Raw genomic sequence first — 22923 nt, forward strand, 5'->3', positions numbered from 1 at the left:
CTTTTAAAGCATTTTTTTTTGGTTCCTTTTTATTCTGGATCAAGCCTGGTGGTATTACTCATCATTTCAATAATGGAAATGATTCTTAGTTGTCTCCCAGCTACCTCTAAACAGCAATCTGCAACACAGCTTATCTGTTCCAACTCCTCCATCTTCTTTGCCCCACCCTCAAGTAATAAGAGGTTTGTAGACAGTCTGAGAAGTTTTAACTTAAGAAAGAGGGGAGGAAAAAATCCTGACTTTGCTTATTGACAGCTTCCTCTCACTTATGTATCTCCTGATGTAATCACAACAGCATATTCTTTCTGCCCATGTGTCAAAGTCTGTAGTAGCTAGACAGTTATGGATGCTAACCTGAAAAGAAAAAAAAAAAAAAAGAAAAAGGAAGCAATATATTAGATACCATCCAGGAAACTAATTTGATCTGGGAAGTAATTAAGAGAAAATCAACAGCAGCTGGAATACTTTGCTTTTGTTCCTTCCTCTGCCCTGAAAAAAACCCCAAAACAACACAACAAAAACAACAAATAATCTCAACATCTAAAATATCAAGACTGTGCTTTGTAGGTGAAAATTTTGAAATAGAATGAATGTCCATAAGTGTAATTTACCATTGCAATCCAGTTCAGAGAGGGTGCAAGAAAAGGCTGGATTGCTCATGACTATCTGAAATATGGCAGAGAAGAGAAATTTATTGTGGAAACAGGAGGAAGGGCAGAACTAATACATAAACCAAAATGTCACTAAGATTTCAGAGCTCAGGTGGTTTAGGATCTGCTGCAAAGCGTTTTCTGTACTTGGGTGGCTCAGACACTGCTGTCCTGACTCTTCAGAGCTGTTCAAGGGTAAAGTTGCAAGTGAACATGAAATATCCTGCTGCATTTGCCTGTCACACACCTCAGAAGTGGTTTGCCAAGGGTTCAACTTGGTGAACTGAGGGAGGGGGATCTCCTTGGTTTTTCTCTGATCTGTTTTTCAAGTACCCTGTACTCTTAGAAAGCAAATATATCAGTGGGCTATTTGCACCTGTGCCTGAGTCAGTGTTTCTACCACCTGACAAGAAGAGGACTCTGCTGAACTCCTTCCTGACATCTGTCCTCCCACCCTTCCCTTTACACCAGTTTTCCTGGCACCTTGTGGGGCAGTGACTCAAGGATCCTCATAGCATGGGGGAATTTTGTGTGTGCCCTCTTCTCTGGTGTTTTCCCAAGCAACACCTATCCTGCTTGGAGTCATTTGCAGGGGGAGAGGTAGAATAATCTGCAAACCCACTCAAGTCACTTTAGCTGGTGTAATGTTGGGAAAGAAAAAAATATCTCAAGTACTAGCACAAGTGAGGTGCTCCTGATGGGCCAAAGGGATTCTTTATGAACCTATGGAAGCATGAATGTGTGGTGCTGGCTTGCTAGGCTCTTCCCTGGGAGATGAGAGAACATTGGTATCTGTCTTCACTAGCCTCTGAAGAGTTCTTTAGCTGAGCACACAGTGGTATGTCATTTTGAAGTGAAAAGTCTTAGCTCTGTATTGGTTTTGCAAGAAAAAAAATCCCAGACAATTATGGTGGAAGATTAACACAGCAGCCTTTTCTTTATTTTCCTATCTCTGTCCTGGTTTCAGCATTAAAGAGACTAAGGATTGCTCATTAGGAAGTACTGGGTCTTTTGGAGATGTGGAGTTAGTAAATCTTCCACTAGTAGGATTCCTTGTATTAGATTTTTATGGCAATAATTTCAAGCTATTCTGTGTCATGTTAGTCTTGTCAGTAAATTTTTTATGACAGTATTCTTAGCCTGCTGTAATTGGATAATACTCCATCAAGTATCTTTGCTGTATAAAAGAAAGCCTAATATTAAATATCTCTGTGTAGTAAGCTGATGATGTATATGTGCTCTCCTTTATCTTAACAGCTCAGTACCTGCAAGTGTTTCACTGCAAAACTGGCAAATCCTGTAAAACAGGAAAGGACTTTTGGACTGTAGTGATTTTGGCTGTGATGGTGTGGCCTGTGTTCTGGCCACAGCCATACATTCTCTGCAGATGGTGTTACTGCTGTCTTTCAGAAGATTTCTTTATTCATTACTTGGCAAGATTTGTGCAGCCTTATAAGTTATAATTATGTATTCAAATAATTTTACTGTTTCAATGTCAGTGTTTTTGTTGGTTTGGTTTTTGTTTTGGGATCTTTTATAGGATGAAAGAATGGACTGGGTTAGAAGGGACCTTGAAGATCCTGCATGGGCAGGGACACCTTTCACTAGATCAGGTTGCTCAGAGCCCTATCTGACCTAGCCTTGAACAATTCCAGGGATGGAGCATTCACAGCTTCTCTGGGAAACTTGCTCCACTGTCTCCCCATCCTTACAGCGAGGAATTTCTCCTTGGTATCTAATCTAAACCTACCTTCTTTCAGCTTGAAGCCATTTCCCCTTGTCCTGTTACTACCTCCCTTGTAAACAGCCTCTCCCCATCTTCTTCACCTCCCTTCAGGTGCTGGAAGGCCATAATTAACTCATTCTGAAGCCTTTTCTTTTCCAGGCTGAACAATCCCAATTCTCTTAGCCTTTTCCTAATAGGAGAGGTGCTCCATTCATCTAATCATCTTGATGGCCTCCTCTGGACTTACTCCAGCAGGTCAATAACATTTTTTATTAAAAGGAAATAAAATATATCCGTTTTTTTTACATGTCTACAGAATAAAATCCTCCCTTTAGCCATGGCATGGCTCAACCTGTAGGCAATGCTGACCTGGTAACTTCCACATGAAGGCAGCAATGTTTCCAGTATCATTTTGCCCCCTTCCATGCTGCTTATGCCTCTGGTGCTATTTCCTGAATTGGAATGCCCCTGGGAGCTTATTCCATGTTGTAAACGGAATTACACTGCATCCTGTAAGCCTGCTCCTTATACAGTCTGTTGTAACTTTGCTTGTAGAAATGCAGCGTTACAAGCCTTCGTTCAAGTCTTTGTAAGGTGGAGGACTTTGCTTCTAAGCCATATAAAACAGGGGTCTTTGATGATGTTGACACTTCTTCCTACAACAATGCATTTGTTGTGTGCTGTAAGCAATTGACAATAAGCAGTGTGAGTCACCTCCCTGCAATTTCAGGGTCTCCTAAGAAAATGCCTGTCAGCAGCAATGTGGAAAGGACTGCCAGTTTAAAAGGTAATTTAGAGCTCCACATGGAACAGGGGTGTTTGATTTGTGTGTATTATGGACAAAAAGTGCTGTTGGTGGTGGGAGGTTCTTGTCCTTCCTCTGTTTCCACAATAGCCAGGGACTAGATTTGCCTTCTGAAGAGATATTTGTATGTTGATGTCCAGTCTTGATGTTCAAAGCATTTCCCACTGTCTACAAAGGAACAGCCTGTAGCTTAGCACTGAGCTTTCTTACTATTCCTTCCCTTTCCTCAGGTGCCAGGAAACAAAATCTGAGTGGGAGATGTCTACCCTCAGTTCTTGTGCCCTCCATGCAGCCAGGGAGAGCAGCAGTGTGCTGTGATGTCTGTTGCTGGCTCTAGGCATTTAAGGAATGAAGGAAAAGGAACAGGAGCCACTGAGCAGTGAAAGAGAAGGGGAATTGTAGCCAGCAATGAAACATCACAGCTGATGGATCTTTTCAGTGGCAGTGGTGGTGTCCCTGAAGAACCCCAGACCCAGAAGATGGGTCTTCTTTTAGGGTGCTGGTCAAGAAAGAAAGGATCACTGATGTTTATAATATCTCAGGCATGTTTCATTTGCATGTAGAGAGCTGGTCATGTGCAAATAGAGTGTGCTGTTGCTTTTGGAGAACAGAACCATCTTCCAAGGGCTGTGGTGTCAGTTTTTCCAGAGAAGGGAAAATAAACGTGACGGGCCAGAAGACCTCAAGAACTTATTCATTCTCTACAGGGCTCTGGAAAAAGGACAAGGGGCTTATTTTGAAAGCCACTTGCTTCCTCATTCTGCTAAGACTATAATCCAACCAGAAAGTGGAAAAGTCATGAGGTCATATTATCCCTGTGCTGTTGGAGATGTGCTTCAAATACGTCTTTTTCTCTGTAAATAAGTTTGGCAAAGCTTTGAGGGGAATCTAAAAAAAATCCCACTCATATATATATATATATATGTATATATATGTGTATATATATGTATATGTATATATAAACTATAAATATATATATAAAATATAAATGTGTGTGTTGAAATAGAGCATAAGCGATATATATACACATACACAGAGGCATTCATAAAATAGGTAGTAAAAGCTCTATTTAATGAATAAAGGGTGTTGATGAATATATTCATCCTCTGGTAAAACTCACATTTGGAGAAAGAACTAAAATTAACCTATTATTTTTCTTCAGCAGTCATCAGGCATTTCAGGACATGAACAGTCAGAGCTGTCCTGCTGAGATTTGCTAATAGCACATATGTGCTATCTCTTCACTCATGTTTTTCAGCTTTCATGTAATCCATAACTAAGCCAGGTTGTAAAAATACCTTCCTTGTGTCCAGCCAATCATGTGATGACAGCATGTGCAGCAGAGCAAGAGGGAATATGGGGACAAAGTGAGCAGCAACTTGTTTTTCCTACAGTAACCTAATGTCATCTTGGCATCCTGCAAATCCAGGTGATGCCTACAAGAAAATTATGTAGATAACCTCTGAGAAAAGATGGCTGGTAAATTGCATGATTTCTTGAGCTGAATCATCTGAGTTCCTAAGGCTAAAAATCTGGTTTATGTTATAAAACAAGACTTTGTTTCCAAGTTTAAGCAGACTTAGTGTTACTATTCCAAGTTTTCTCAACTTTTGCTTACACAACTTTTCAGTCATGATGGTATCAAAAATTGAAACACTTTAGCCATTTGGCACTTTCAACCTCATATCTTTTTTATGTAAACAATAATATGGATAAAGGGTATGAAACAAATCTACCAAAAAATCTTGTTTATCTCTTTTTACTATCATTCATGGGGCCTAACTACCTGTAATTTACTGCCTTTTTATTTCACATGACTTCTAAACAGCCATGCAGACTTTAGGGTTTGTGTCAAATAGTAGAAGAGGATGGCTGTATTTTCCAGGCTAAGCTGCACTTGTTACTGTTAACATTTTTAGGGCAGGGGTCACCAGGGACTGCTTCTTTTCAATTCCTGCTTGGAATCTAGGCATTGCTACTGGTCTGTGACCTTGGAAAAGGGAGGTGATTTGTGTGCCCTTTATGAGGGTTGGATGCAGGTTTGTGCAAGCAGAAAGGAGAGAGCTTAATAAGGTGAATGCTTATGGAAAGTGTTTGTATGGAGAAAGTTAGGGTAAATATATATCTGCTTAAATTCGCCTTTGTTCCGAGGTGAGGGCAATGCAATGCAATCATTTCACCTTTTTTCCTGCTACTGTTTTATACAAGGATTAAAAATGTTAGGGATGTAACAGAAACAGAAGTGTTATTAAATTGAAATTGTGAATTACTTCCTGTTTTTGCTTGGGAGAACTTCATTCAAGTCACCATTCCTGAGGGCAAGGATGTTGGTTAGTGTTGGACCTTACGTTCTTTGAAGGTGCTCAGTGCTCAATAAAACTTTTCTCTGGAGTGATGTTTTGGGTGAATTGTATTTTCCAGTAAAAGTCTAAAACCACTGTATGATAGTATTACTTTAAATAGTGCTGTGAGAAATAAACCCCATCAAATTATTCTGTGCTTTATCAAAGTCCTCACCTGACCAACAGTAAAAGAATGCATCCACGTAAGGCTTGCTTTTAAACAAGAATAAAACAAGCACAGTCTCCCCAAAATGCATAGTCAACCACATTGCAAATTGTCCAATCAATAAAACAAATAGTTAATTTTTAATAGGATCTTAAAAGCCCTCTCAAACTTGATCCATATTTCCATAAAACTGATGGAGGTAAATTTAAAAAGGAACAATTATTTATTGAGGATATTCCATTATGGCTGTGTAGCTGTGAGTGGGAAATGAACTTGCACTACAAAGCCAGTGTTTAAATCTGTTCCTACACTTGACATTCCAGCATAATTTCTGATTGAAAAAGTAAATCTGTAATATAAGTGTGATTTTCAGCTGTTTTATTTTAGTGCTGTTTCCACTTCAGGAGTGCCTGGGGTCAGACAGGACAAGGTGGTCTCCAGGGGCAGATTTGAAGTGTGCCTGACAAAAGAGATCCCATCAAAACAGGCCACTTGCTGCTGTGATGTTCATTGTTGATGATAAGTAAGGGCACACCTGTCATACCTAAATGCTCCACAAGCACTCTTTTCCTGAGTGTATCCTAAAGGGAAGTGGGTCTTGGAAGACAAAAAAAGCAATGGGCTTTGACAGGATTTCTAGGAAAGGATTTAATGTTCTGAGCCTAGCACTGAGGTAAATGTAGAGGCATTTATGGCAGAAGGAAGCAGGCAAGGTTACTGGTTTTGATACAAAGCAGGCCTTGGATAATAAATTACTCTTTTTTTTGTCTTTTTTTTTTTCTTTCTTATTTTTTTTTTTTCACTGGGTCAACTGAAATGAATACTTAGTTTACTATCACACCTAATTAAGAATTTTAATTTTTTTTTTTTTTTTCCACCAAGATGTTCAAAGTGGGATGAGGGTGATGCAATTTAGCACAGGGTTTCTTTTGGGACATATTCAAGCCCCAGACTACTATGCCATAATACATGGCAGGTTTCAGGCAATGAAGAATTACCATTCTTCATTACAATTAATTAAATGAAAATTCATTGTGACAAGAGGAATCTGATTGAGGAGTCTGGGTTAGATCATGTGTTGGGGACGACTGCAGTACTTAGGAATTACAACTCTTGGGAAACACTGTGGGTCACTGTGGAAAAATATTGCTTAATGCTGAACATGAGACAAAGGATTAGAATCTAGTCTACTGCCAGATAAAATATTTTGATGTGAAGGATGTTGATATGCTTGGTTGTTTTCATCAAAAGTGTTCAAACAAAACAGACCAGAGGGCTGGAGAACATCTCCTATGAAGACAGGTGGAGAGAGTTGGGGTTGGTTGGCCTGGAGAAGACAAGACTCTGGAGAAATCTTAGAGCAGCATCCCAATATCTAGAGGGACCTGGAAGAAAGCTGAAGAGGGATGTTTTACAAGGGCATGGAGTGATCAGACAAGGGGGAATGGCTTCAAACTGAAAGGGGAGAGGTTTGGGTGAGACACTTGGAAGAAATTTTTGACTGTCAGTGTCCTGACAGCCTGGCACAGGCTGCCCAGAGAAGTTGTAGATGCCCCATTCCTGGAAGTGTTCCAGGCCAGGTTGGATGAGACTTTAAGCAACTCTATTTAGTGGGAGATGTCCCTGCCCATGGCAGGTGTTAGAACGAGATGATCTTTAAGATCCCTTCCAGCCCAAGCCATTCTATGATTCTGTTGCATTATTTATTAGTTTTATTTGTAGTTTGTTAAAATACTAGGAAATAAGTAGATTAAATCTATCTGAAATATATGGAAATCATTTTAATAGGTAAAAATAGGTACTAGAATCTTCCATAGAACAAATATTCCATATTTCTTTATTTTTAAGTTTTCATGTTTTGCATCTCTATGAGATTTAATGCAAGCTGTGTTCAAGGCATTACTCATAAGTTTCACTACCTAAGCCACTGAGAGAATTTTCCTGCAGATTTTGTCTATTACACTGCATGCCTCTTCTGAGAGACTCAGAAGCTGTTAGATTAGAAAGACAGAGCTGTTGTGACCATAATTCCATTGAGAAGTCCATGGGAGCTGGTATGTGATTCATATAGAATGGCCCTTCATAGGTCTATCACTAACTTTCTGGAAATGTGTAAAAGACAGGAAACAATCCAGAAGAGTCTATTTTTATACTGTTTTTATTATTACAGTACACACACTGATTCACAGACAGCCCAACATAGTTCATATATTCTGATATATGATACATGTCTGCTTTATATATTAGGAAATGCCAGGACTTTGATAAACTCCAGCGGATGCATGGGATGGCAAGAGAAGATGACAAGATGTCAGTTCAGAAACTGTATGATATAAATATGTATCTCTTTTTACAGCAGTTGTGTGACAAGAAGGGAGTTGTAACTAACTCAGCCTCTCTTTTCATTAGCAAATGGGAGAATCCTGCAGGAAGCCACAGCTGTCTATTTTTCCTTCAGCAGGGCTGTTCAGAGGAAGAAATCAGGCTTCCTGCAAAGCCAGGGAATAAAGTCAGGACTGGCACTGGGGGTGAGAGTATGTGGGACTTTTCCAGGTGTTAAAAATATAGGCAGACTCTGGGAATGGGAATATTGCCTTTTATTCAGGAGCCAGTGAAGATCCCACGTCTGTCAACACTGCAGGGGTTCACATGTTTGGACAAGATTATTCCTACAGCACTCATTTTCTGCATTTTCTTCCATGGTGGGGTGCTGCTCCTGAGCAAAGTCCTTGAACAGTGGAAGAAGAGCAGCAGCAGGGCAAGCTCCTCTGCCTTGTGTTATGAATTGATGCTCGACATCACTCTGGAAAAATCTCTGCTGTGCCCTCACATAGCTCATGGTATACACTAAATAATAGAGAAGTTCCAGGTGCACTTCTGTTTGGAGACTTTGTTGGGATTTTTAATTTTTGGTTTTTAATTCTGTGCCTTGATTCCACCCTGTGTGTGTGGGTTTGCTTTATTTTCTGTAGCTCACGAATTAATACCATGCTGCTGTTTTGGGTGCTTCTACAATACTCTTGTACTCTGGTGCTATGAGAAAATAAAGAATCTCATCTGTTCCTTCAAACCTTTTTTAACACTGATTTATAATATTTGTTCTGTAATGTAAAGTCTAATAATCTGTACAAACTCTGTGTTCACTGTAAGAGTATCTTTTTCTGGAACAGATGAGTTTGAGATGTAATTCTACTATGCAATTGCATCTGATGTATGCTTTTTTATTATTTAATCACTTTTAAATTATAAAATGAATACATTTTATCACTGCTTGTCCCCAGCTCCTCTACATACCAGCCTCTTATATAGTAGAAGCTTATTTAGGCTGGATATCCACAGGACCTTGGCAGAAATCACTAAACTGCTATGGTGGTGAATCATTTGCTTCAAGAGAGGAAGAAACTGCATAATCAATTATTGATCTCTCCTGCTCTGTGCTTCCTCTTCTGATTAAATCTTCCAAAATATTGATACAGAATTATAGCAAGAAAAAGGTATCAGATGGGGGTGAATGTGCCTGACCTTGCCATGGGATGAAGAAAGCTGAAGAGCAGTGAGACAGGGAGAATGCAAGAGGAGAGGTAAAGTCACCTGGCAATCTGTGACTGTTGCTCTATGGCTGCTGAGAGAGAAATTTCCAAAAAACAAGTGTTGTATGTTCCTTCAGACACTGTTTAGATAAGAACCTCATTCAGAAGAGACCCAAGATGCATGAACCGAGTCACTACCAAACATGGCCCCAGAATTAAGTTCCTCTTAGTCCATGACTGGTGTTCTGTCTGGTCAGAAATACTGAATTTGGCATCCTTCTGGGACATGCTGGGAAAAAAAATTAGGTTGTCCAAGTTTATTGCAATTCCTGAGCATGCCTGTCTCAGATTCTTGAAAGGATGGTGATGAGTTTTTGCAGGGCCTTGCTACCTTCCTGCTGGAATTATTGTTTAATGAGATTGCATTGCTGCACTAGGGCTTATCTTACCTTGAGGTGAATGTGGAATCCTCATGATGTTTCTTTGTGGACCACAATATCTGTGACTTTGATGGTTAAACACAGTTTTAGATTTTTGTAGGTCAACCTTGAGCAGATATGGAGGAAGTGTTCAACAAACAGCCTTAACTCATTTAAAGTTGTCACCTTCTAGAAAGGAAAAAAAATAAATTAAAGAAAGAAAGGCCCACAGATAGCATGTGGCAGAGACCATTCCACCTCAAACCAAAATCAATGTTATGCTTCCTGTTATTGTGTTAGAGGATTGAAAACTTGCTTTTTCAATTGATTTGTTTTCTACTGCAAAACTAATTACATCCAATGCAGTTCTTCCTTTGCCTTCATCCGGAGGGGAAACTCTATTTGCAGCGGTGGCTCCTGTCCTCTGCTCAGACAGCTATGTCAATATCCCCGTTGCTTCATTTTTTCTTGAAAGGTGAAAAATCCCAAACTTCAGCAAAGTTCTCCATGTATTCATTCTATCAAAATGTCCTTTCCAGCCTTTCCACAGTCTAAACACATGCTGTTGATCGAAGTCACCCACAGGGATGCCCTCACATGCAGAATGTTCACATGGATGCACATCAAGAGGAATCAGTCCATAGGAGTGATGGGTGCTAGTGCATTTTGCCTTTACCAAGGTTTTTTAGAGATTATTAATGAAGGAGATTAATTTCTAAGGGCTTGAAGACTTAAATGTAATGAGAGATCAGAAGGCTTTTATTTTTTTTTTTTTAATTCTTTGAAAGCATTAAGATGTTGGGAGAAACTGGTCCTTTCTTTTAGTAGTTTTTAAGCCTAAAATGTTTATTTCCTGGAGATGCATGGTAGGCATACAGAGAAATATTTGTTTGGTTTCTTGTCTAGATTACTACTGTGCAACACTTCCAGTGCCAGTGATGACTGAAAAGTGGATTTCATGGTCTATGTCAGCCTGAAAGATGTGGTGGCTTAGTCCAATTTGGGGTTTAGTGAGACACTGGCTTCACATGCAATACGTTCTCTCAAGGTTTTAAAATTGTAGAGTCCCAGATGTTTGACTCAGGATGGCAGCAGACTGTCATACCCAAGCTGGATTGTCATAAATTCTAGACACACCGAATTATGCAGTAGTAAATCAGTTCTGCATTTAAAAAAAAAAAAAAAAAAAAGCTTTCCACAGCAGCAAAACTTGCCCTAACTGAATGTAAGGGCTGGGAGTTAGACTTTCAGAATAATGGTTTCCCCAGATGGTAAGAGCTGCATTGGGCAGTAAAAGCTCCCATTGACATTGCCTTGCTAAAGAGCAGGTCTCAAGGCACCACAACAGCTTGGCAAGCTCATCCTCTGCATCAGAGCCCCAGCTGCTGCAGAGCTCTGGTGCAGCATGCTGGTAATTCCACAGCAGCTCCCCTGTGTATGAAAAAGGACAAGGGTTTTAACAAATTAATTGTGAACTTCCCCAACCCAGTTACTGTATTTTCTGCTCTCTAATACATATTTTGTTGTTATTTTCCATTTGTTTCACACTGTCCTTTGCTCTCAGTTTTCAAAGATGCTAGAGATGATTGCATTGTAACTGTTCTGTAGATGCCAGTGGCAGTTCAGGAGGCATTTGAACATGCCAAGGGGATGATCTGTGTGCTGGGTGCTTTTTAGCTGGGACAGCCTCTGCAGTATTGGAGGACCTGAGATGTGAGGGGAAAAGTGAATAGGAGCAACACACTTCATATCCTGGGTGCAGGAAAGGAATGGGATTTATAGAGAGGTAAAATATTCTTGAACTAGTCCTCTCTGAGGACTTGGGGGTTTTTAAAGCTCTGAACAATTCCTCTGGAATGCTCTGTACCTTAAAAAAAATAAAAATGTGGCTGCATTTAGGTTTAATTCAGCATCAGATAAGGGAGAAGGTAGCTTTTGTGCAGTTGTGGTACATATGGCTCTTTGGGGGACTTAGAATAGGGATGAACATTTCAAGTGTGGGTAGGCAATGAGAGACTTCAACTTATCTGTCCTTGCTTGGCACCATCCTTCCTCCTGCCCCAGTGCAAGCAGGCTGCTGCTGTGTCCATCTCTGGCTGCACCTCTGAGCTGCAATGCCCTGGTTTTCTGTCGTGGCCCTGGCTTTTGGTGATGCTCTCCTTCTGCTGGCTACTTGTATTGGCAAGCAAATTGTTGTGGTCAGACATACACAGCTTATGTGTTTTGCTGTCATATTGGTTAACAAACTAGTGTCCTATTTTAATTTTATTGTATTGGGCTATTTCTTTGGTTATATAACTTACTGTTTTTCTTGTGTTTTATGGTACATTGGCTGGAGTTACAGTTTTAGTTCAGAGGCTGAGTAATCATCGATCTCCTGGCTAGATGCTAAATTCCATGATGAGGTCCTTTCCAACCTGAATGACCCTATGATAACACAGGCATCCTGTGTTTCTGTGGGCATGGGATTTTCTCTGGAATTATGGATCTGAAGAAACCACCAGGCTATGAATTTTGATACGGTATTACCTTTTGAATTTATTAACAGTTGGAAAGGTGATATTATGGAAACATAATCTATCCTATTGATCTCAAGTGACTGATAAATCAGGAAATGGAGGCAGACAGCTGTGCTACTAGTAATTTTTTTTCAGGATTAACTGGGCAAAATTAAAACCCACAAGTTCCAAAGACATCAGTGGGTACCAAAACCCACAACTCTTTATGCCTAGCTGTTAAACCCTCTAACTCTTCCATGATATCTTCAATGAAATTATAAATGTTCAATGCAAAAGTATTTGCTGTACAAAAAGTAGAACACATGGAAAGAGTAGAGAATAAAATAGATTTAGTATAAAATAAACAACATAGGGATTGCATTCTTGATTGCACAAATAGGTTTGGTGCTTTAATCATTAGAATATTACTTGCAGAGGTGAAAGTTTCAGGTAAATTAAACTTCCTGCAAAATAACCACATAACTGCAGGTTTAAGCACTTGGCTAACCCAGGGTTCTTAAGACTGTAAAAGAACTTGGTACAGATCATGTATTAGTATGCCCAAATCATACATATCACCTACAAAAAAACTTGTCTTTTGTATATTTTTGTGCCAAAAAAGTGATCCAGATGAGATGCTTTTCCTTTTCAGCAACAGTGTCAATGTCTGTGCATAAGTCTCAGAACATGTGCTTTTCTCTCCGAGTTAATGAGGTCGTTTTAAAGGTGAAAGACATTACTTGAAAGGAAGAGCACCACCTTGTGACACTAAGAATAATGTTGCTGTGTACTTGATCCAGAGAAGGGAAGAAGTAGATTTACAAGGTTTTATCCTCTAACAGGATTTATAGAGATGGGTTTTCTCTTTCATTTGCCTTTTCTTTTAAGACTTAACAGGGGAACTGATATTTTCAAGCGATACACATTCAACAAATCAGCTTTATTTCATCAATATGAAAAGCTCATTTTCCAATTTCATCTCAAATTTCAATTTTTTAATAGATTCACTTCAGAGAAAGATTGCCATGAAATCTTAGCAGATTTAAAAGCTGTCAATTAGACCATCAGTCCTTTAAAACTGAAATGTGGGGTTTTTTCACAGACTTCTTATCCCTTCATCTTTCAGAAGCCTTCAGGAAAGAGAGGGATTTTATAAGCTTCATTCTAAGTAACATGCAGGGACCCTCCTATTTAGGCTTGTGCAGCTTTAAACATTTATATGCTCACAGCCAATTTGTGGTGAGATTCTTGCAGAAGAAGCCCCATCCTGGCACGCAGGGCTTCAGTCAGACCAGTCCACTTTTCATAGCTTCAGCTCGGACTGGAGCTTCAGTCAGGCTAAAATAAGTTGTAGCTGCCTGACAGGGCATAGATGGGAAGGAACAGTGTCAATCCTACTAACACAAATTTCTTCTGACACATTTTTGCACGAGCAGAGGCTTTGATAAGGATCAGTTGTTCAGATAGAGTGTTAAACAATCCATATAATACTGCAAGAGCACTGCCAGAGAATTGGATTGAGACTATTCCTACTTTCAAAGAAAACAGAGAATTGGGAGAATTTACATTTACATATTTTATATTGATTGTATATACAATATGTATATTTTAATATATATATCTATAATATATAATGTATAAATATACATTTATATTGATTGTAAAATGAGAGTTTTAATGAATACAAGAGCATCAGCAGTAAGCCATGTTTTATTGTTTGTTCAGGGTTTATTGTTTGATTTCTTTTAGTTGCTTATTTGGGTTTTTTTTGCTAAAGTGCAAACTTTTCCAAAATTCAGAAGAGTAGACATGTTTGTTATTGAGGACATTTTATTACTATTGCCTTAGGCATTTATCTCCACAACAGATTAGCTTTTACCACTGAGTTTTATTGTGCAATTTACATAACTGTGACTTAGCTGAGCCTTGAAAGCTGGATCTCACCTGTCTTTCAAGAAAAATGTCATTTTACGCTTTCTGACTTGTTTGCTTAGAAGCTTGTCGATTTTTTTTTCCAAATGCATATTTATTTTTTAATGAGAAACCAAACAGCTTCAGACCAAATGTAAAGCTGACTCAGAGAATGAAACCAAGAATCCTCTTCCCGCTTGTGACATGGATTAGTGTAATTTAGCCAAATATCTGTCAGTCTTGTTCGGTGCAAATAAGATCCCACTGGATGGATTTGAACCCTTGCAACATTCAGCAAGTTGGTTACACTAGGCCAGGCTGTGAGCTGGCAGCACCAGGTGTCAAACTAATCCTGCAGCGTTAACAGGGTGTGAAACTTATTTGTACCTGGTGAAACCTGGCAGGTGTGGATGAACCAAATCTGGGCAGTACACGGTGGGTCGCAGGCGATGCTGGATACCGCTCCTGAGGGAGGAGTAGCGCCCAGTCCAGGTCCTGGAGTTTGAAAGGGCACGCTCAGGGGTTTGGGTCCTCTAGAAAAAAGACAGGCACAAAAGCCAAATGGACTCCCAAACCTGTTCCCTAAATGGATGAGAAAGGCTGGACCTAGAGCTGAGTAAAGGTATTTAAAACATTGCTTTAATGAGTTTTTTGTTGCCTTTGCCTGGGACAAATAAAAGATGTTGTGGCTTACCACCATTCCTAGTTTCCTTGGTAACATTCTGCATGTTGGGAAGCAGCTGTTTGAAAGTCATATTAAAGGAAAAGCCCTTGGAAAAGTGCAGTTTGATACAAGGCTGTTTTCTTTCTCCAGAACAAAGCAGCAATAAGCATGTATGTATGTTTTTGAGAGAAACTCTAATAGAATGACTCATTTGTGTGTTGCTGACAAATTCCATCTGCTGATAAAATATACATTAAAACTCTGTTCATCCAAAAAGGGGTGTCCCAGATCTTTCACCTGTTTGCTAATACACAGTGCTCAAAAGAGAATGCTAGTTATTAGTTTGCTTTAAGAGACAAGGGACAAATAACGTGTTTGGGTCATTTTGAGTATGTTGTGTGACACTAGTTGAAAACTATTTGTTTCCTCAAGTACAATTCCTGTTCCATTTTCATAGAAAAGAAGAAACAACAGGGCCTGGTTGAGTAATTCAACATTTATGCAAGGTATTTTCCTGTTTTAACTGATTAACAGTCTTGAATTTGTCACAAAAATGTCTTTCAAAATGATACAAATACCTTCTGTCCCTCTGTCAGCAACTGAATACTTTCTGTTTAGAGGAAAGATGCTCACACAGCCTCTTTTGCCTTTGGGCATCAGTCCAGGAAAACTATAAAACTCTTGTTTGTTAATGGAGAAAAAAATCCAAGCATGAGGTTTTGAATGGAACTATTAATGTCCTGAGTGTCCAAGCAGTCAAGGGTGATTTCAGTCACTTTCCCTTCCCTCTTGGCAACCTTCTATTTTGGAGCGGTGAAGGGCAAGACTTTTTGAAGTAATAATGATCCTTGGTGCTTACAGTGTCTACTCTGCAGCATTAGAATGGCAAAACCCCAGAACTATTGAAACACCTTTAAAAATACTGATTTTTGATCAAGCTGTTAGTACTGTTAATAATGTGAGTGGAGGGCTGACTTCTGACTGGGCTTTCCAGGCTAAGAGCCCAAATTTGCCCTGTGATCAGAGAGCTCTAATATGATCTAGAAACAGCTTTGTCCTCAGCGGGCTTGGTGCAGCAAATTTTCCTCTTCAGTAGGCTCAGACTGGCAAATCTCATCCTGAGGAGCACAAAGCCTTCCTTTGGGAGTGCAGAAAGCTTGGACACCCTGCTCCAGGCTTCGAGTTCCCTGCTGGGAAGGGAGCTGTGGACTGAGGGCTACCAGCTGGGTGGCCCTGCAAGTGGGTCACTCCTGGATCATTGCCCAGCTCTTTTTCAGAGTGGGTGATCTGCTAAGAGCACATTTAGCAGACAAACTCAGAAAGTCTATTTTTAGAACACCATTCTCAGATTGATTTTTTGTCCTTTTCACTGCTAGTTTATTTTTTTTTTAATCAAGTACAAACAAATTTTCTGCCAAAATCTAGATAGTATATGCAGAACAGAATATGACAGAAATTTTCTACAGTTTTTATACTAAACTAATGTTTTAATTTCTTGTCTGTCTTGGGGGTTGTTTCGGTTTGTGTTTGGTTTTTGTTTGCTTGTTTGTTTGTTTTAATTTGTACTTTCCTCCCTTTTAAAGTAATCATCAACAAAGAAATGTAATCTTGGTTTTACTCTCCCATAGACAAAACATAATTTACTTTAAATTACTTTAAATTCCCATAGTGCTGAAAATATCCATGTTAATTTCTGGAAAAAAAAAATCAATAAAAAAATTTAATCATTCTGAGTTTTCTACATTTTCAGGAGGACTAGAGTAAGAATCTCACATGTTAAGAATGGGGACATTTCCATTCTATAATATTTTTTTAGGAATTCTGAGTGGGATTTTTTTATGCCACACTAATACAATGCATCAGGCAACAGTATTAATTAGTGAGATTTATAAAATCTGGGAAGACTATGGCTTACTTATCCCCCTTCTACTCAAATAATACAAGACAATCAGTTCCTTTAAAGAATGTTTGCAGAAATCTTCATTGCAAGATCCAAGTCTAAATATTCTTTTGGCTGAGACGCTCAGAATCAGTATTGCACCTCTATGTCACTCTGCCTAAAATGCCTTATAAAGGGCATTTCTTCTTAATATAGAAAATATTGTGTTGGAAATTCTATTGGAATTATGTTGGCCTCTTATTCTTCCTGCTGTCTTTGTTCACTGTAGTGCACCTTTTTATAATAACAGTAGAAACTGCTTATTTCTATAAACAGTTCTTAGCTATTGCCGTGTGTTTCGGCTGCACATTATTTTGTTCTGTAGAGAAAAGTGAGTAGCTACATCCACATTTGTTCTTCTGCAGAATTCCTGCCTTCATTGCTATATTTGATCTGCTTTTCTGATCTCGTCTGTGCTCTATTCTTTCTCCTGCACCTATGACAAAAATCTTGGTAGGCTACCAAAGTAGCAGCCTCTATGTCTCATATGCAACTTCTCTGAAATAGGAACTGCATCTTTTTCTAAGTATTCCCTTGTCTCTGTGGGACTACAGACACGTCAAGTGTCTGGTTTGCTTGTAATGAAGAAACGCTTGAGCTGCTCTCTTATTAAGATATTTTTATATTTGAGTACAGAGAGGAATGCATATACAGCACAAGAAACCCATATGCCATTACTTGGCTCTGCAGAGCATCCTCTCCTCTTCATATCCCTTTCTAAATCTCTTCAAATATGTTACACAATGCTAATTTTGATACTTTATAATGTCTCTGTGGCTGCCGTAGGTTTTAACTATTTTAAGAGCGTTTGAGCAGATGTCTCTGGCATACAGAAATATCTGATAGGTGGGAAATATTGCTGGAGATGTTCTAGGGAAATATTTACTAGAGTAGTGGAATATTCCTCCTCAATATAAGGAGCTTTTAATTTTCTTGCTGTCTCAATCAGGCACTGTCTCTAAAACTAGACCTTAGCGTTTTTTTGCTGTCTTTGGGAAAGAGGAAGACAAAGAATTTACATTCCTATTTAGTTACCTAGTTTTACTAATGGAATTAAAATATCAGCAGACTTGGTGGTAATTTCAGAGGAACTCAGACAGACGTCTGCAAAACTCCTTTCTCTTAAGAGCATTTTTGTTGTACTGTTATTGTTCTCTTGTTGCGTGGGATTTCCTCTTTTCCTTCCTAATGGTGCATGTCTGATGGCCTTTCCAATATTTTAGTTGGGCTGATCTGCAGAATTTGAGACCACTTATATAAATAAACAGCCTAATTTTGAGACCAGAAGAGGCTCCATTGGATAGATGAGGGGACAGTAGAAAAATTTTCCTTTGTGTGCTTCTTCTGCTGTAATGGCCCCAGATTAGGATTTTTCTATCCTGAGACTGTGCCCCAAATTAAAGATTTCAATCTTCAAATTTCAAATCAAAATAATGTAGTTATGTAATGCTTAATTGTTTAATAGCAAACTGCCCAATAAGTCAATTATGTAGCATGGCACCTTGAAAGAGTTTATCTACAAAAACTAACTCTACCCATTGGAAAATGGAAACTTTTTTTAGCACAGTAAGCATTCTAAAACTGAGTAACACCACTAATTCATTGATTAATTCTTTCTCCTAATCAATTTATTATATAACCCTTTTAATCCCTGCAAATCATACTAATCTGCTCCTCATGCATTGTTTTTCCAAAATATCCAATCTCCTCTTCTACCTCTCCCTGCATTCTTCCAATTAATTGATCTTCCCCAATTTCCAAATCACCTTTACCTCTATTTGTCTGTGTTTTGCATGATTCTTCTGCTTTCCAGCTGTTCCTGCTCTTTTTCAGTGCTCTAAAAGTCTTTGCTGAGTTTGTCCCCATTTTTTCCCCCTCTGTCCCACCTACTGAGTATTCAAACTAGATTATGGCAGCAGTAAATGCTACTTCCAGTTCCTTGACTCCTTGCTTCCTTTGAGGGGCAATCAGCAGAGCACAATCAATCCTTTGCTCTTCAAAGTCCTCCTTGGTTTAAGGAGATGCAAGAATGCAAAACACAGAGTCGTTCCTGCCGGGGATCACCAGGAGCAGGGTGGGCCAACACAGCAGCAGGCAAGGCAGGGGCTGGCAAATCTCACTCCATCCTGGAGTCCCAAGACAGCTGAGCTGAATCCAGGGCAGGCCAGAAGAAACAAACAGCTTTTGGCGCTTGCTTGGGATCTCTCTGTCCACACACATCCTTCTTGTCCATCCTTTGTGGTCTTGGGCAAGAAAGAGTCACTGGCTCTTTCCCCAGAAGCCTAGCTCAGAAAGAGAATGAAATAAAACAGGTTGTTTTTGTATCTGGAAAACAGATATAAGCAATAAACAGGATCATCTGTTGTTTGGTTTGTTTGTTTTTTTCCAATGGAAAGTAGAGGCACACGGGTCTTCATAGGTGAGGTCGGGCTTTAGGCAGCCAAGAAGAAAGTATAAGAAAGCCTCTGCTGCAGAGTAAACCTCACAGTGAACAAGAAATATTTTGCTAAATGTAAAGCAAGGTCTTTGGAATGCAAAATCTTTGATCTCTGTGGGTTTTGCATCTCTGCCTTCCAAGGTTTGACAATTAGAGCATAAAACATGGAACTTGCTGGGAAAGAAAAAGCCTTCTATCTACTATCTGGATTTCTCAAATTTCCCCATGCTGCAGGAATAAATGTTGCACAAAGTTCAGCACCAGTGGTGTTACTGTTACATTAAATTAATTGTAACAACGTGTGGGATTTGGGTATGGTAAAATACAGATTGTTTTATGTGTGTATTCCATGTGTTAGCTTTCTCCTTGTAGTAATTCTGCAGATCTCAGTTTCTATAACTGCATATATTGACAACAGAAGTATTGATGGTGCTTTGATTTTGGTAAAAAGCAGGGAAAAAAAAAATGAAAAACACTAGAGTGATAAAGTTCTATTAGCATGCAGATTTATGAATGTGCTAAATAGAAATAGCAGAATTAATTTAGTAAATGCTTAGTACACAAAACAAGTTTGTCTTGGTGAATTGCTTTGCTGACCCTGAAATGCAAGGACAAAAAATATACCAAGAAAAAATGAAGAATAGTACATTTTTCCCTGTCCTTGCCCTGCAAGGTAGGGTATTTCTAGTTACAGAACTTTAAAGAGCCTTTATAAAAATGGAAGAAATTTTGTTGCTAAGATTAAATCCTAATGACGGTCGCTCTTCCATGGTGCTTTGTTTTTCCTTGCTTTCTGGGGCTTCTTTGCTCCCTCAATCTGATAAGATTTTTTATAACCTTGAAGCAGAGGGAGTCAGCATCCACAACTGGGGACAAAGTCTCTGACCAAGCTTTTATATTGCTGGGGTAAATGTCTCTTTTCATCACATTAACCAAGGAAATGATATTCCAGACTTGTCATCTCCCATGTTGCTCCTTTGACCCGTGGGGTTTTTCTGATCTTCTCTTCTTGCAGCAGAGAATCTCCAGAACCTGTGAATGCTAAGGTACAGAAAAGCTGAAGTAAAACACAGATTTCCCTCTGCTTCTGTGTGGGTTAGGAGAAGAGCTGGGAAAGTGGGGGTTTGCTGGGGGTTGTGATGGATATTACAAACCTAGAAGAAATACTCAGTTTGTTTTTAATCCAGAAATTTCAGTGTCTGCTCTCTGGTAGAATTATGTCGCATAGAACTATTCACACGATTTTGATGAATTTAGATTCTTTCTTGGCCTCAGGGTTTTCAAGTCAACTACTGAGCCATAGCCTACCCTGCACGTGGGACTGACTGTTGGGTTTGGATTTCTGCTTGTCCTTCCTTTGAAGTGTTTGTGTTTTGCCAAAAATGCAGAAGTCATAAGGAAAGAAGGTGACAATACAATTGTTGTGGAGGGATACTGACAACTGTGGGTTTGAATCATACTGTAGTGGCCATGTGCCTGATGCATAGATATTGCAGGGCCTAAGCTTTCCTGTATTCAAAGCCTTGATTAGATTTTACCCACAGGTTCAGAAAGTTTCTAACATTTCTAATTCCTATTTTATGATAATTCTTGTCCTACATCTAAGCTTGGTGACAAAAAATTCTCTCTTGCCTACCAAATTTACAGGGGTCACCAATGTTGCAATAAGGGAGTTGCACAATTTAAGTGTGATTGCAATATGCTGGTTTTATAATTAGCACTATCTAAGCTTATTCATATAAGCCAGCTTCCTAGGGCTCTAATTCACTTTTGGTCTGCAAGGCAGGAAATTTGCATGCACTAAAAGGCTACTCTTTAAAATGGCTAATCGTTGGGGAAAAAATCCTTTTGCATTTATTGTTCATAGGGAACTCTGTAGGTATTAATATGGCTACAATTTGTAGCTAAAAAAATTCCATCGTAATTTAATAGATTCATGTCCAATTGGTATAAAGTGCTACCTTTCTTGTAGCAGGAAGGATTGTTGCTGTAAAAGCTGATGAATTTCACTTTGTAAAAAGGTAGGTGAGCTGACATTTTAAGGTTGAAAACAGCAATTGTAATTTGGAATCAATACTTTATGCCCTAGAATAATGTAAGGTACTGTTCTGTCCTAATTGGCTGGAAGCTAAAATGTTAATGCCAAGCCAGCAGATGTATCCCCAGCCTGTAGTTTCCCATGAAGATTTGGTTTGCAAATAGATGACTTTCTATTTATGGGTAAAGTAAAGCCTAATTGTGAGTCTTCACAGTACCAGGAGCTGCAAGGACTGCGACTTTAAGGGAAGTGACTGGCTGATCACAGTGATGACACTGAGCATACCAATGAGCTGCATCAGTGTGTCTGTGCCAATATGTGAAAATCTTCAGCAATCAGCAGAATGTAGACAATAAATATCTCATTGTTTTTAACAGCAAAGTGTTGCAAGATCAGAGAAATATGGCAAACTCTAATTGGATTGAAAACAATGATTTCCTCTCAAATAGATTTCTGATTGAAAACTAATATAATCTAATGTTGTCCCAAGTAATAACTGTAATGCACAGATGGTGCCAAGCTGAAAGACTAAGTGACTGAAAGTGTTGACACGGTAGATTAAAAATCCATCCTGAAAATATTTCTATTTTAAAAATCCATGCTGAAGAAGTTTCTATTTCAGTGTGTGCTTCCTGCATTTTACCTCCTGTCCAGACTAACAAATTTTGTAGTTGTGTGGAATTTTCTCCTATAGTCAGTCCAGGCAACGTTACAATAAAAGCCACAATAAAATAAAAAAACAATAAAAGGTTTTGGGACAAGGAAATAGCACACAATATGTACAACTAAAGTCAAGATTTTATTGTTAGTAAATCTGAAAGTAAATCTGTTTTGAAAGTTTGATCATTATTAGTCCAGACCTAATTGCGGCAGCAGAAAAAATAATAATGCAGTTAACATTGCTGCAAACACACACACACACACACACATACACACTGAGTTTCTCCCCCTTTTCTGGCATTACACTTGCACTGTTTCTACTACTCTGGATCCTAATCAGTGATTTCACTCTGGCAGTGGTGTGTGTGGTAAAGGGTGATGAGGAGTTGTCAGTAGCTGGAATCCTTTGCCAGGAGAAATATGCTACTGAATATGTTGGTGTTTTCTTCTTCATCTGTCTTGGATCGACTAAGGCATCACTTTTATATCTTTGTTAACACACTTTTCCATCTTTCTCTCTTCTTCATTGGTCTACAGTTTCAGGTTACGTCTAAATCCACTATATAATTCATGTATGTAAGATCCTATTTCTTTATGACTGCTAAAACCAGTTTTGTGCAGCTCAAGATCTTCATGCTTTGAACTGAGCCTGACTGAGCTGTTTAGAGTTGTAGGATCTCCAGTGCCAAGCCCAGGCCCCCTCTCTTGTCTTCCTGTGCCAGTGATACTTTATGCCACATCCTGTGTCTCCACTTCCTAGATCTTCTGTTGTACCAGCCCAGTATTTCTCTATGCTATGTTACTGTGCCAGTCATAAATATTTCATTTTTTAGCATAACTGCTTGTTCCTGCTCTCTCTATGAAACTGGCTGTTCCACACAAAGATAAACAAAAGTAAAACAAATTCGCCAAAGGCAACTGATCAGTTGGAGAAACTGCTGTCACATCTAAATTGGGTACAACAAAGCAAAAGGGGTGCTTTGTACCTGATACCCTTCACAGGATCTCACTTTCTGGCCTCTTCAGAGGGAAGTAAAGTGTGTGAGAGGAGAGAAGGGGATTGTCAGGAAACATCCCCATCTGAACCCTTGGCTCTTCAGGAGTCAAGTAGACTTGAGAACCTGATGTCTGGCAACAC

This window comes from Pseudopodoces humilis, chromosome 2 (assembly GCF_049639895.1).
Source record: "Pseudopodoces humilis isolate 2021_Gansu_Grassland_sample_001 chromosome 2, ASM4963989v1, whole genome shotgun sequence".
Taxonomy (NCBI): domain Eukaryota; kingdom Metazoa; phylum Chordata; class Aves; order Passeriformes; family Paridae; genus Pseudopodoces; species Pseudopodoces humilis.